Source organism: Telopea speciosissima, chromosome 1 (genome assembly GCF_018873765.1).
Source record: "Telopea speciosissima isolate NSW1024214 ecotype Mountain lineage chromosome 1, Tspe_v1, whole genome shotgun sequence".
In the NCBI taxonomy this organism is placed as follows: domain Eukaryota; kingdom Viridiplantae; phylum Streptophyta; class Magnoliopsida; order Proteales; family Proteaceae; genus Telopea; species Telopea speciosissima.
This window is the reverse complement of record NC_057916.1, coordinates 44,609,619-44,621,580: the sequence shown is the minus strand read 5'-3', so window position 1 is coordinate 44,621,580 and position 11,962 is coordinate 44,609,619. Positions and strand designations below refer to the sequence as shown.

General features: G+C 35.8%; 1 long non-coding RNA gene across 1 annotated transcript; it reads right to left on the bottom strand.

Annotated features, from left to right (window-relative positions):
• Positions 1 to 6,820: 6,820 nt before the first annotated feature.
• On the bottom strand, positions 6,821 to 10,211 carry LOC122648740. The gene is made up of 3 exons (XR_006331125.1): positions 10,143 to 10,211; positions 7,238 to 7,304; positions 6,821 to 7,102 (listed from the first exon to the last, which is right to left on the bottom strand). It is a non-coding gene; the product is annotated as an uncharacterized LOC122648740 (long non-coding RNA).
• Positions 10,212 to 11,962: the final 1,751 nt, after the last annotated feature.

Sequence of the window (11,962 nt, the reverse complement as noted above, 5' to 3'; positions counted from 1 at the left end):
TTTACTCCCTTGGACATATTTGGATCAAAGGAATAAGGGGCATCTGGTATGCATAAAAATGACACACCAATGGGTGACCAACACATGGAAGAAGACCAAGTCAAAGTGGAAGACTAGAGTTGAAGCTATTGAGACCCATTAGGACTAGAACTCTCTCATTGCACAGCCGTAGCAAAGAGGTTAGGGACTCTCCATAAGGACGACTTTCCTTTTTCATCTCATACTAGGAATCAGATTTCTCCACTGCCCATCGTATAAATAGGAAGGTAGGGTACAAGGTATAATACACTGAATTACTCTCTTAGCTCATGCTCCTTCGATTTCCCATCTCATACTACTGTTGCTCAGATTTCTGACTTTAACATTAGAGAGTCCCCTTTGAAAAACACTTTAACCCTCTCTTTTGCCTAGTTCTTCATTCTTAATGCGTAGGTCTCCTCCCAACATGACGATTCAGATTCCAACAACATCTACTCTCTAAGATGTGCTACTAAAAAGTATCACGAGAAAGTTCTCCAGTGCAAGAAAATTATGTCCAATTATCAGGGGCCATAAATGTCTGTTCTTGTTGTCCCTGAATTTTGTCACCCCTCGAAAATGATGACAAACGTATGTGGATTGACAAAGTATCTCTCAGGAAGGAATCATCCACCAAACCTACCCCACCGTATCCCCGATAAGGTTCTGACAAATGATTTTAAGTGTAGAATACTTGATGCTAGCCTAGGATGCAGAAGCAGTGATTAAAAATACTGTCGAGAATTCCCCCGACACCAAATTAGGGTTAGTCTTTGTTATTAAATTCTAAATATTTTTTATCAAAACTTGTACCAACACATACACCATTAGATAGTGCACGGAAAGTTGAATCCAACGATATATTATATGTAAAAGTTGATGTCTTAACACGAATCAGTGCCCGAAATCGGATTAGGGGTCATTGATGGACCCAAAGAGGATCCATGATCCACAGATCACATGGAGGTTCCATGGATCCATGGAACCTCCACAGATCCATGCATCCCAATTGGATCCTTGGAGGATATTTTAATGACCCCTATATCCCCTCTTTTCTCCTATAAATAGGATCCCCTTAAGGTTTGATAATTGGAATTTTTGACTCCCAAGCTCATTTTTCTATCATTTTTCCCTCTTTTCTGTTTTATCCCGACACCGTAACTTCCCTTCTTTATGTAGATAGTCCCTTGATAAGTCTCTCGATGTTCTGAATTTGTAAAAGTGGAAAATTTCCTGAACTTTGTTTAGAAGTGTGTGCATGATTCACTTCTAAACCCAACCCCTCTTAGGAGGTATAATCCTTCAAAAGAGAGAAAAATAGTCCTTCCTCCTCCTCCTTATCTAGGGTTTTGTCCAATTTCTATCGAAAAAGTGCACCCAATAAGACGAAGCTCTGCCAGAATTTCAACAAAATTCTTTTGTTAAGTAGACGTTCTACCGAAATTTTGTCAACAAAAGTTTGTTTGATAATTTGGGGTTCTGCTTGAATTTCATCGATAAAGTTCATTTAATAGACCCAAAGCTCCACCAAAATTTCTATATGGAAGTTCTTCCCTTTCCGATCCTCGTTGGAGGTCGTATCTAGGTATTTTTCACCTTCTCACTTCATTTTGAATTTGGCATAATGTAGGCCATCAAAGTAGCCTATTTAGTGTACATATTAATATTTTTTAAGTGTTTATAAAGTTTCCATGCATATATATATATATATGTCCATGATGCATCATAATTGCGCATAAAATGTCATTTTTGTCCTTGGGGGTATTTCGATAATTTACCTAGTGTGGGCTTGAAGCATCATTCCAGTAATACTATTTGGTATATCTTATCATATTAAGTTGATTAACAGCACTTTTGATGTCCGCAACACCCCTGAGTGTCTATTTTGACACTTTTTACCATTTTACTCGTAGGGGCATTTTGGTTATTTTCGGGCCAAATTGTGTCGGTTTACATTTTAGATATTTTAATATCTCCATGCATTCTATTAATGTATGTAGTCAGGCTTTAACCTAGTTAGCAAATTCGGATTCGAGAATTATTCAAATGGAGAATTATTCGGAACAATTCGTTTTGTTAATTTAAGAATTCGGTCAAAAAAGCAGTCAAAAAAGCGAACAAAATAAAATTCGGATTCAATAATTATTCGTTTTATAAAAAAAAATTCGGATGTTATTTTTAATATTTGTAGTACATGTTCAACATTATCAACCAATTATCATATGTGCATAATATATAAATGATATAAAAATTGGGATAACATTTGTTTCATTAATCAAAAAGCATAACAAAGATTAAAAACCATAACCAATAGGATCTCCCTGTAAGGACCTCAAGTTAAACTTTGGGATGACATGTTGTTCTTGACTATATAATTTTTTCCTTGATAAATCTTGACTATATGATTGTGATTAAAACATTAGGTCATCTTTTTATACCTAAAATTAAAGTTGAGACCTCTTGATTTGATCATGGATATTTTATTGAGTCATGTGTGCCAAAATGTTTGTTCTTAACGATTCTATGGTTTTAAACCATCAACAAAAAAAAATTTACAGTTACTCGACCATTTTTTTTTTCTACTGACTAAAGATTTAACCAATAATTTCTACAAAAAAAAAAAAAAGAAAAAAGACTTCTGACCAAGAATTACATACTGGATAATTAATTTTTATCTTTTTTTTAAGCAATCATAAGTTCAGTTGTTTAATTCACTGAATAATTCCCGAATCCAAATCTTTTTTTTTTTTTTTTGGTTTACCAAAAAAATAGGGTTTCTAAGTTTTTTTTTAATAATTTTTTATAATGATCGAATAATTCAGATAAAATTCGGATTTGGCGAATTATTCGCAAATAATTCGGTAAGTCTTTATATAGTGCAACTTTTTTTGAATCTTTGAGTCCAATTCGGGTTCGGACGAATAATTTGTAAAATTCGGATTTGCCAAATTATAATATGACTTTAGTTGCATTTTTTACATTTCTGCCCTCTGGGGGCATTTGGTAATTTTTATCATTTTATGCTTGATTACATTTTAGATATTTGTAATATCTCGCATGCATGCTGTTAATGTATTTGGTCATGTTTTAATCAGTGGTGATGTTTAAATATGACTTTATGCAATTATTTTTACTCCCTATCAATTCAGGTCATTAAAGTAACCTGTTGCAGTGTAAATGTTAGTGTTTGCATTTTTTATTCCTTGTGATGCATGATATTTTGATCATAGATTAGCCTCACATGTTAATATAAGACATTTTGTTTCAGAGAATTTTTAAATCCTAGCATCTAGCACAAAGAACAGCTCATCAAGGCAGAATGGGGTGCATAAAATCTTTCTGTCTTTGTAACCTGATCTCTTACCCATTCTCTGGTTAGATCATATAGAATCAATCGTAATCCTATCCTTTAACAGAATTTGGGCTACCCCTTCAAGGTTCTAGGCCCTTAACAACTTAGGTGGCAACTCCTTCCTTTTATTTTAAATTGTGCATCCCCTGCACCCCAACAGACATCATATCATGTCACACCACACATTTTGAGTTGCTAAAAAGGGATATGATCAACCTCCGGTAAGTCCCGGGGCACCTTGTGGGTGCCCCGATCGTCGTATGTTGTACATTCCCAATAGTATAGGGTCAATAATTCCCCTATATTGTTTCCTAATACCCATTGCATGTCATCGAAGGCCTCGGTCAGGGGATTCTTCAAGGTCAATCCTTGACTGTGAGCCTGTGGCTGAAGGAAAACTGTCCCCGTAGTATTATGTAATCCAACTATAATAGCATACAAACAACCGCTAGCTCGACTGGTTGGTGGCTTGCAAGTTGAGTGCATGTCCCCTAGGAGGTCAAGGGATCAACTCTCCTTGATTGCATATTTTGTAGGGTTGTACCCATCGGCCGCCCGATTGGACGGACCGATTCTAGGCCCGACCTAGCCCGACCCCCTCTAACTTGTAACTATGCTATGGGCTTGGGCCCTATTTGATTTGTTGGCCAAAATCTGTTTATAACATTAACTTTTGTTGGGTTGGGCTGTATATTTTTAAAATATTTGGAATCAAAGCCCCAAATATTGGAACAGTCTTCGTACACTTGCAATAGGTACTAATTCTGCAGTCCCATAGACATCTCCAATAACAAAACTAGAGTGAAGAAAGGTTTTCACCTATAAATTTTCAAAAACAATGTCAAATCAACAACCATTATTGATGCCAAACACCCAAGAGATAACACTAGAGTCCTGTTTTTACCATAAGAAAGCCCTTGAAGTAAGAGGAAAATCTGAGGGCTGCACCGAAACTCAATGCCTCCGTGAGCCATTTTTTTCTTTTTGATACAGGCATACAGCACAAAGGAATAGCTTTAAACATTAAAAATTCAATTCTAACACAAAATGTTCCGAGCTCAAGGAGGCAAAAAGTAAAAACAAATGGCAGTTCAATGGTAAAAACTCAAACATTCATTCATAATATAAGTAAAATATTCAGTTTTAATGGGCTGCACCGTTTAAAGCCAGTTTATATTTAAACAGGGCCATAGCTCGGTTTTGCACAGTTTAAGGCCTGGTTAAGGACTAATTATATTACCCAATTATAGCCCGAAGCCCGACCTAGCCCGATCGAGCCCGACCCGGCCTGGCCCGAATACTTAAACGGGCGGTCACGGTGCAAGCTTTAAGCACCGTGAGGCCCGGTAGGCCCGACCGAACCCGACCGAGCCTGACCGATTGACACCCCTAATATTGTGCCAAAAAGGCACACCCCTCCCCCAATAGTTGTAGATTGTTGGCTTGGCTTAGGCTTCCCTTGTAGCTTAGGTCTCGGCAAGCCATGGCTGGAACACAAAATGGATCACCACATGAGCAACGTAGAAGGGAGCAGCCCTCCCCAAATAGTTGTAGATTGTTGGCTTGTCTTAGGCTTCCCTCATAGCTTAGGTCTCGACAAGCCATGGCCGGAACACAAAGTGGATTACCACATGAGCAACTTAGAGAAGATGTCCCTTTTTACATGCACTTACGTTTTGGCTTCAACCAAGCCATACAATTGATAACCTTGATTTTTCTCAGCCCATTGACAATTGAAAAATGGTAATACTATGGTAGGCAAAAATCAAAACAATGGAAATATTATTTTAAATATGGGTAAAGGCTGGGCACACTAACGTTGTGCCCAACACTGTGTCTGCCTCTCTCCTGCCCCAGAGAAAAAAGTCCTCCTACCCTTCCATCCCAACCCACCCCCCCCCCCCCCCACCCCCAAGATTTTAGCCTATTTTCTTTCTTTCATCCTACCAGTTTAGATTGTCACATACACACTTTAGCCCTAAATGTGCCTTATTCAAATCAGACAATTCATGCTCTTCTCGCATCATCTAGTGTGTCTACTTTGTTTCGAACAGTGGAGTGAAGAAGTTGACTACCCACTCGAGTAATTCATGCTTAAATGGCCAAAGGCGAGATAGAAAGTCATTTTGAGTCATACCATCCGAGCCTAAAAGCATGGCTCGATCCCACACGCATAGAGAGAAAATATCCCACTCCATGCGGTGTAGGGGAGTCCATGACTTGTGACGCTTGCCGACAGTATGGCTGGATTCCACTTTATGGTTGAGGGAAAATTGTAATTCTTCTTCCATGAGTTTAACACGAAATGAATAGTATCTTTTTTACCAAACAAAAGTGTCCATCATCAAGGTACACCCCCCCCCCCCAAAAAAAATATATATATATACTAGTAAAAATGCTCATGCAAATGCACGTGTGGGCATTTGTGGGGCTTGCAAGAGTCCAAGGAAAGAGCCATCAATTATGGATTGCAAAGAACCAAAGATCTAGGCCTCACAACTGTGACTATTTGGGCTGATAGACAAAATATGGTGGATTGATTAATGAATGATTGTAAGGAGGGACTGTAGGAGATATTTTCAATCTTATCGGATATTAAAACTCTAACCAAGATCTTCTCTAAAGTATGTTTTATCAAACAATCTTATGATTTAGCATTATAGCTAGAATAGAGAAGATTGGTATATGTGTAAACCAAGTCATGCTGATCCAACCAGTCTGAGGGCTACTGTACGTAGTACGTACAGACCATCAGACGGAAGAGAAGAGAAGATCATAGTATAGAATAGCTTATTGGGAGTTCCAACATCTGCTTTGAACTCCACGTATTTAATGCATTTTTTGTTTAATGCAAGCCACGCTAATAATTTGGTAATTTTAGTTGCTTCCTACCAGTTTTAAGTTATGCAAGTTGGGTTTAAGTAGGTTAAACATGTTTGGCTATAGAAAGATGTCTTATTTTGACATTTCAACTGTAAGATCAAATAGAAGTCCAATTAAAAGAGGAAGGGACCTAGACATCCCATGTTCTATTTAAGCCATATGTTCTTTCCCTTAAAAAAAAAAAAAAAACTATTTTATGTTGGACAATTTTCTCAACATTTCCTAATGGATTATGATGATTCAGTGGTACCTATCAGACTCAAGGTTATACTAAGTATGGTTTGAGACCATTTTTGTTTCTTTTTCTTCTCCCTTTCTTTCATGGTTTACTACTGCTGTGTCCTTCATAAAAATAAGTCTCAACAAAGAGACCTGCTCTCATAGTCTAATTCCTTTATTCTCAAACCCTAATACCCATAGCCATCAATTCTTAATTTCCGTATCAAATCCTATACCCTAAACCTAGCTAGTTTCAGCCCTATAACCTGAAAACTCAGTTTTCAGAATTGAATCAACAAGAAATTGAACTCCTCTACGTACACACCAATATTTCTTTGTAGCAATGATAACCAGAGACCTTAGACAACATAAATATAAGGAATGCCACACTTTAAATTGGCTGCTACAAACAATGAAAGAAAGAGGGGGAAAAATTCTCAATTAATCTTATTGAGTACATAATTTTTTGTTGGTATAAACATAGCAGAGCTTGCTAAGTAAACTATGGTGGACATCAATCACGACAACATTAGTAGCATAAAGTGGGAACACTTAACAACCCATCCCCGCAGCAAGGCCATTGTCGAGAAACATTAATAGCCAGAAAACAAAGACAGTTGTATAGTCAACCTGTAACAACAACAACCAGTAGCAGAAAATACAAATGTAACCGATCAAAACTTATGTATCCTCTGAAAAGCCCAATAAGAAAATCTTTGATGACTGCAAAAGTGAATAGTATATCTTCAAGAGCCGAAAGCTCACCACAATCCATATATGCAAAGGATATCTACAGAGATGATAAAGCTTCCAATTGATCGAAACAATGATTCTATTAAACAAATAGTTAAAGAATAAAACACAAGCTAAAAGAGAGATGGAACAAGTTCAAGTTGCCAAAGGGAGAAAGTACTAAATTTTCTTAACATGGCAAGTGCTTAGCTAAAATTAGTGTGTACATAAAAATGAAGTTACAGTAACAAGAAAAAACAATAACATCAAGATCAATAAGGAGGATAAACACCTTTCGCGAGCATGGACAAGAAGAAGCCATCATACCTGCTAAAGAAACCTCAAAATGAATCGCAATAAAACCCTACAGTAAAATCATCTTGGTTTAAGACAATTATCGATTTGAAGAATATACTTACTTGTACAAAACTGATGTTTTGGCCTCTGATCGGCTAAAGAAAAGGAAATTTGCAACCAAATGAAGATACCTAGTATAATGCATGATTAATATTTTCAAATTTCAAATACCTAATCTAAACCTGTAGGGTAATTCCATAATCAATTCATTTTTTAGTGTGATAACAGTAAACGTGTAGTACATAATCAGATTGGGCAATAAATTTTGAATTAAGTATACACAACATCAATAAAGTATAGACAATGTGAAAAGTGAGAAAAATTGCAAGGATACCATCACTTAAAGATAAAGAGGTAATGGACTCTCAGTTTCTACTATGTACATTTCACATATAATGCATAAGCTACAAAATCAGTGCACTGACTGACCTGCTACATTCATTTATAAACCTCAATATTATACAACATGTCATCCAATAAAGCAAATAATTGTAAAAAAAAAAAAAAATTAGAATTCCCTTTGGTGAGCTTGTCAGCAAATTTTTGTACCTTGTGGACCCTCTATAACAATAGATCATATATTATGTTGCTTCTAACACTATACTCTGAAATGGCATGCAAACACATTCATTTAGCAGAGAAGGTCAGAGAATGCATTTCAAATACATGCCCCAAAAGTTTCAAAAACTTGGGATAAACCAGATTTTAAAAAATTGAAAGAAAAATGACAATGTAAAATAGGAAACAACACAAGATAGATAGAGAGAAAAAGAGAGAAAATAAACTAAAAACAAAAGTACAAGATCTTATTGACAAAAGACATGCTACACTTTAAGTGCAGTAAAAGAATGATAAGTCAAAATAGAAGTCAAGAATTTTCCTCCAAAAGTCAAATATTAGTATGAGATCCACCAAACTTCACGGTAATGTACCAAAAATAAAATAATAGAAAGGTCTATTATGAATAGCATCCTAAGAGAGTGCCACCGAAGCTCCAAAAAAAAAAAAAAACTTCAGAATGTGTACTTTAATCTGAATCCATGACAACTTTCAACCAAGTGAATTTTTAGAGAATGCCAAAATGAGAAGAATACCTTAGGCATCACTCATATATACTTGCTTTGCCCTTGCATATGCAACATTTAAACTTTATCAAACAGGGGTTATGTGGAAATTCTGATGAGCTTGATTGCTAGTGATTTGAGGAATTGGACAGGTCACTTACAATGATTAAAAGTAGTTCTTGGCTTCTTCTCCATAGTAAAATTCTTTCTTTTCCTTCTGCTCTTTTTTTTTTTTTCAAAGATTTTAAATCATCTGCAAGAGCTACCACGTAACTTGGAGTATCATGCCTCTCAAAACCCCATTAGGAATCATCAAATACAATGAGCCATATCAAAGTCCATAAAGTCATAAAAGATTTTTTTTAAAGAAAAACATAATAGATAATTTGACAACATCTACCAACATTACTACTAGAGGTAAAAGGAAAACAATAAAGCTAAAAGTCTCAAAGAAAAGGCTTGAGTCGGGTAAGAAAAAGGGGGAGACATTTTTTCTTCCCCTCTTCTCCAGTCTATGTAATTAGTTAGTCTGAGGCAGACGGGCAAATAATCTTGTTAGTGTGAACAACCCAATTAGCTACTGATTGGATTTGTGTTACTGGGAGAAATAACTATTGTAAGGATAATATCATAAATGTTTTGCTCTCTACAATTACATGCATAACATGCTAGAAAGGTGCTATGGGATGAGGAAAACATTCAAAAAAAAATAATTTGGTTGAAAAAAAATATATATATATATATATATATCATTTTCGGCGAAGATGAGACGAGACCTTACTTTAATAGAATTATTTTTTCTGCAGTCATCAGTATCACCATTAATTAACTGGCTTTTAAAGCTCCTGCCTTGGACCACATCTCCATTTTCTTCAACCTCTCTGTAGTAGCACGTGAAATAAAATAAAATAAAATGATAATCCAAGTCATATAGACTTGAAAATTAACAAATAAAATGAATTCTTTCATTATTTATCTTCACCTCTGATCACTTGCTCCATGCATTCTTTGAATAGTAACCTGTCTCAATAATTATAATTACAGAATTAGGAATCTCTGTAGACAGTAAAGGTTAAACTAAATAATGCAATTTAATTTCCTCTGTTAAACAGATTGGCAAAAAAGTTATCAAATTCTTCCTTCAATTTTGCCCCTTCTAATAATATAATTTGTGGGGAACAGTCACAAAAATTATGAATTGCCTCCAATAAAAGGCCGCTGTTGGGGAGAACGTCTACCAAACAACCATAATACTCAGCATGAGGTTCAAGACCATACACTCGGCACATGCAGTCAATGCATTTATAGGCATGATCTATTATTCCATAATGACTACATGCCATCAAAATTACAAGAAAAGTAATCCTATCAGGCATTAAACCCATCTTCATCATCTGACGGAAAAGAGACAGAGCACACACACCACGTCCATGGATGGCAAAACTGGTCAACATAGTATTAGCAACTCAGTGCTCAAATTCTGGGCACACACCACGTCCTACACGAAAGCTTAATACACACCTGTCGTGAGCATGGACGAGAAGAAGCCATCATACCTGCAAAAGAAATCTCAAAATGAATCGCAATAAAACCCTACAACGACATATATGAAGAAAAATGAAGAGGAACACGTAATGAAATTTCTTTAACTGAACAGTTCTCACATTTCAACGAAAGATTCAAACTCACCACTTGAAATCAATGCCTATGATGACCATTCTGTCGAACTACATCAAAACCCCGAAGTGCTTAGAAGATTTAAGAAGAGGAGGAAAAGAAAAGGCTCACAAGTCGGTTTCCTCCAAGTTGATTCACGAGATGCAACATGAACAGGCGAACGTAGAAGAAATTTTCACTGAAGATGAACAGTATGACTGAAGTGATGAAATTGAAATCGACGAAGTATTGGGGAATGCAGGAAAAAGCTAAAAAAAGACAGGAGAACGGTACTTAGAAAGAGTCCTGAAACAAGGATGGAGCGATGTCAATGTAAAGGGTTGATAAAATTGGAAAGAAATATACTCTCCTATGAGAGGGGATTTCATTTTCTTTTTACCGTAAATTGGCAGATTTCTAGCTAATTAAGGTTGAGAAGAGAGAGAAAAGAGATAGATAAATGGGATGAAGAGAGATCTTTAGGAGAGAGACGTCGAATGGGAAGAAAAAGTGTAGCTTATCACTAAAGATTTTGGTCTCCAAATTCTAATTTGCTACTGATTAGAAAGAAGTAATAATTGCCTAACGAGACCTGTTATTGGATCACTAAAGATTTTGGTCTCCAAATTCTGATTTGCCACTAATTTAAAAAAGTAATAATTAATACTAAGGTTACCTAAAATTATGAAATTATAAGAAAGAATGACATAAAGATTAAGAATTGAAGAATTGAATTTTAGATAAGAAACAAGGGTAGAATAGGTAACTGAAAGATTTACCACAACGTGCTTTTATATAATAGTATGATATTTATACTAGTAAACTCACACGTGCAAATGCACGTGTATATGTGTGCACTTACATGTGAAAAATACAATTAAAAATGAACTACTACTTGATTCCACAATGATCTAATACATATATTGAACAAACAATGGGGGAAAGGGAGTTGATAAGATATGAGTCTCACCAGGAGGGGAATGAGTCTCAACAGGGAGAGGTAAACTACAAGTTAGTTTTCCTGATAGTATTACAATCTATCTTTATTTAGACACCTTTGTTGCTTGGTATTTAAAGTTCTTCATCTCTTTGGTTCTTCTTCCTATTTCTCACATTACTTTGCCAGATCCAACAATCCAACAGAAATTTGATAGTTTATAGGAGCTCGATGAACTATCCAATTGTTGGGTTGAAGTGGAAATGCCTTTCGATAAACACATGCAAATGCATGTATAGGCATTTATTAGGTGGTAGAGAATAAATTGGTAGGGATATATTGGCAAGAATCTCAGTGGGTGTGTAGGTGAGAGAGAGAGAGAGAGAGAGAGAATGGAAGTGAACATCGTAACGGGAGAGGAAGAGTTTGAAAAGGTACTTGTCAACATCTACACACTAATGAGAGGACCCACTTTGTAATGAACTTTGATCAAACACATTTCTCGGGATTAATTTAAAAAAAATTAAATTAATTATCTATAAATTCTACCCATATGTTCGAAAAGGTTGACTTAACTATTTGGTAACCTTAGTTATAAGCATAGAAAAGGTAGAATAATTCTTGAGAAATGAGAATAAAGGTGACACCAAATGTGACCCTAGACAATAAACAAAATATTGCAAGAATAACATCAATAATTCACATCATAGGTAGAAAAGCAAGGTGTTGGTTTTCGCATTCATG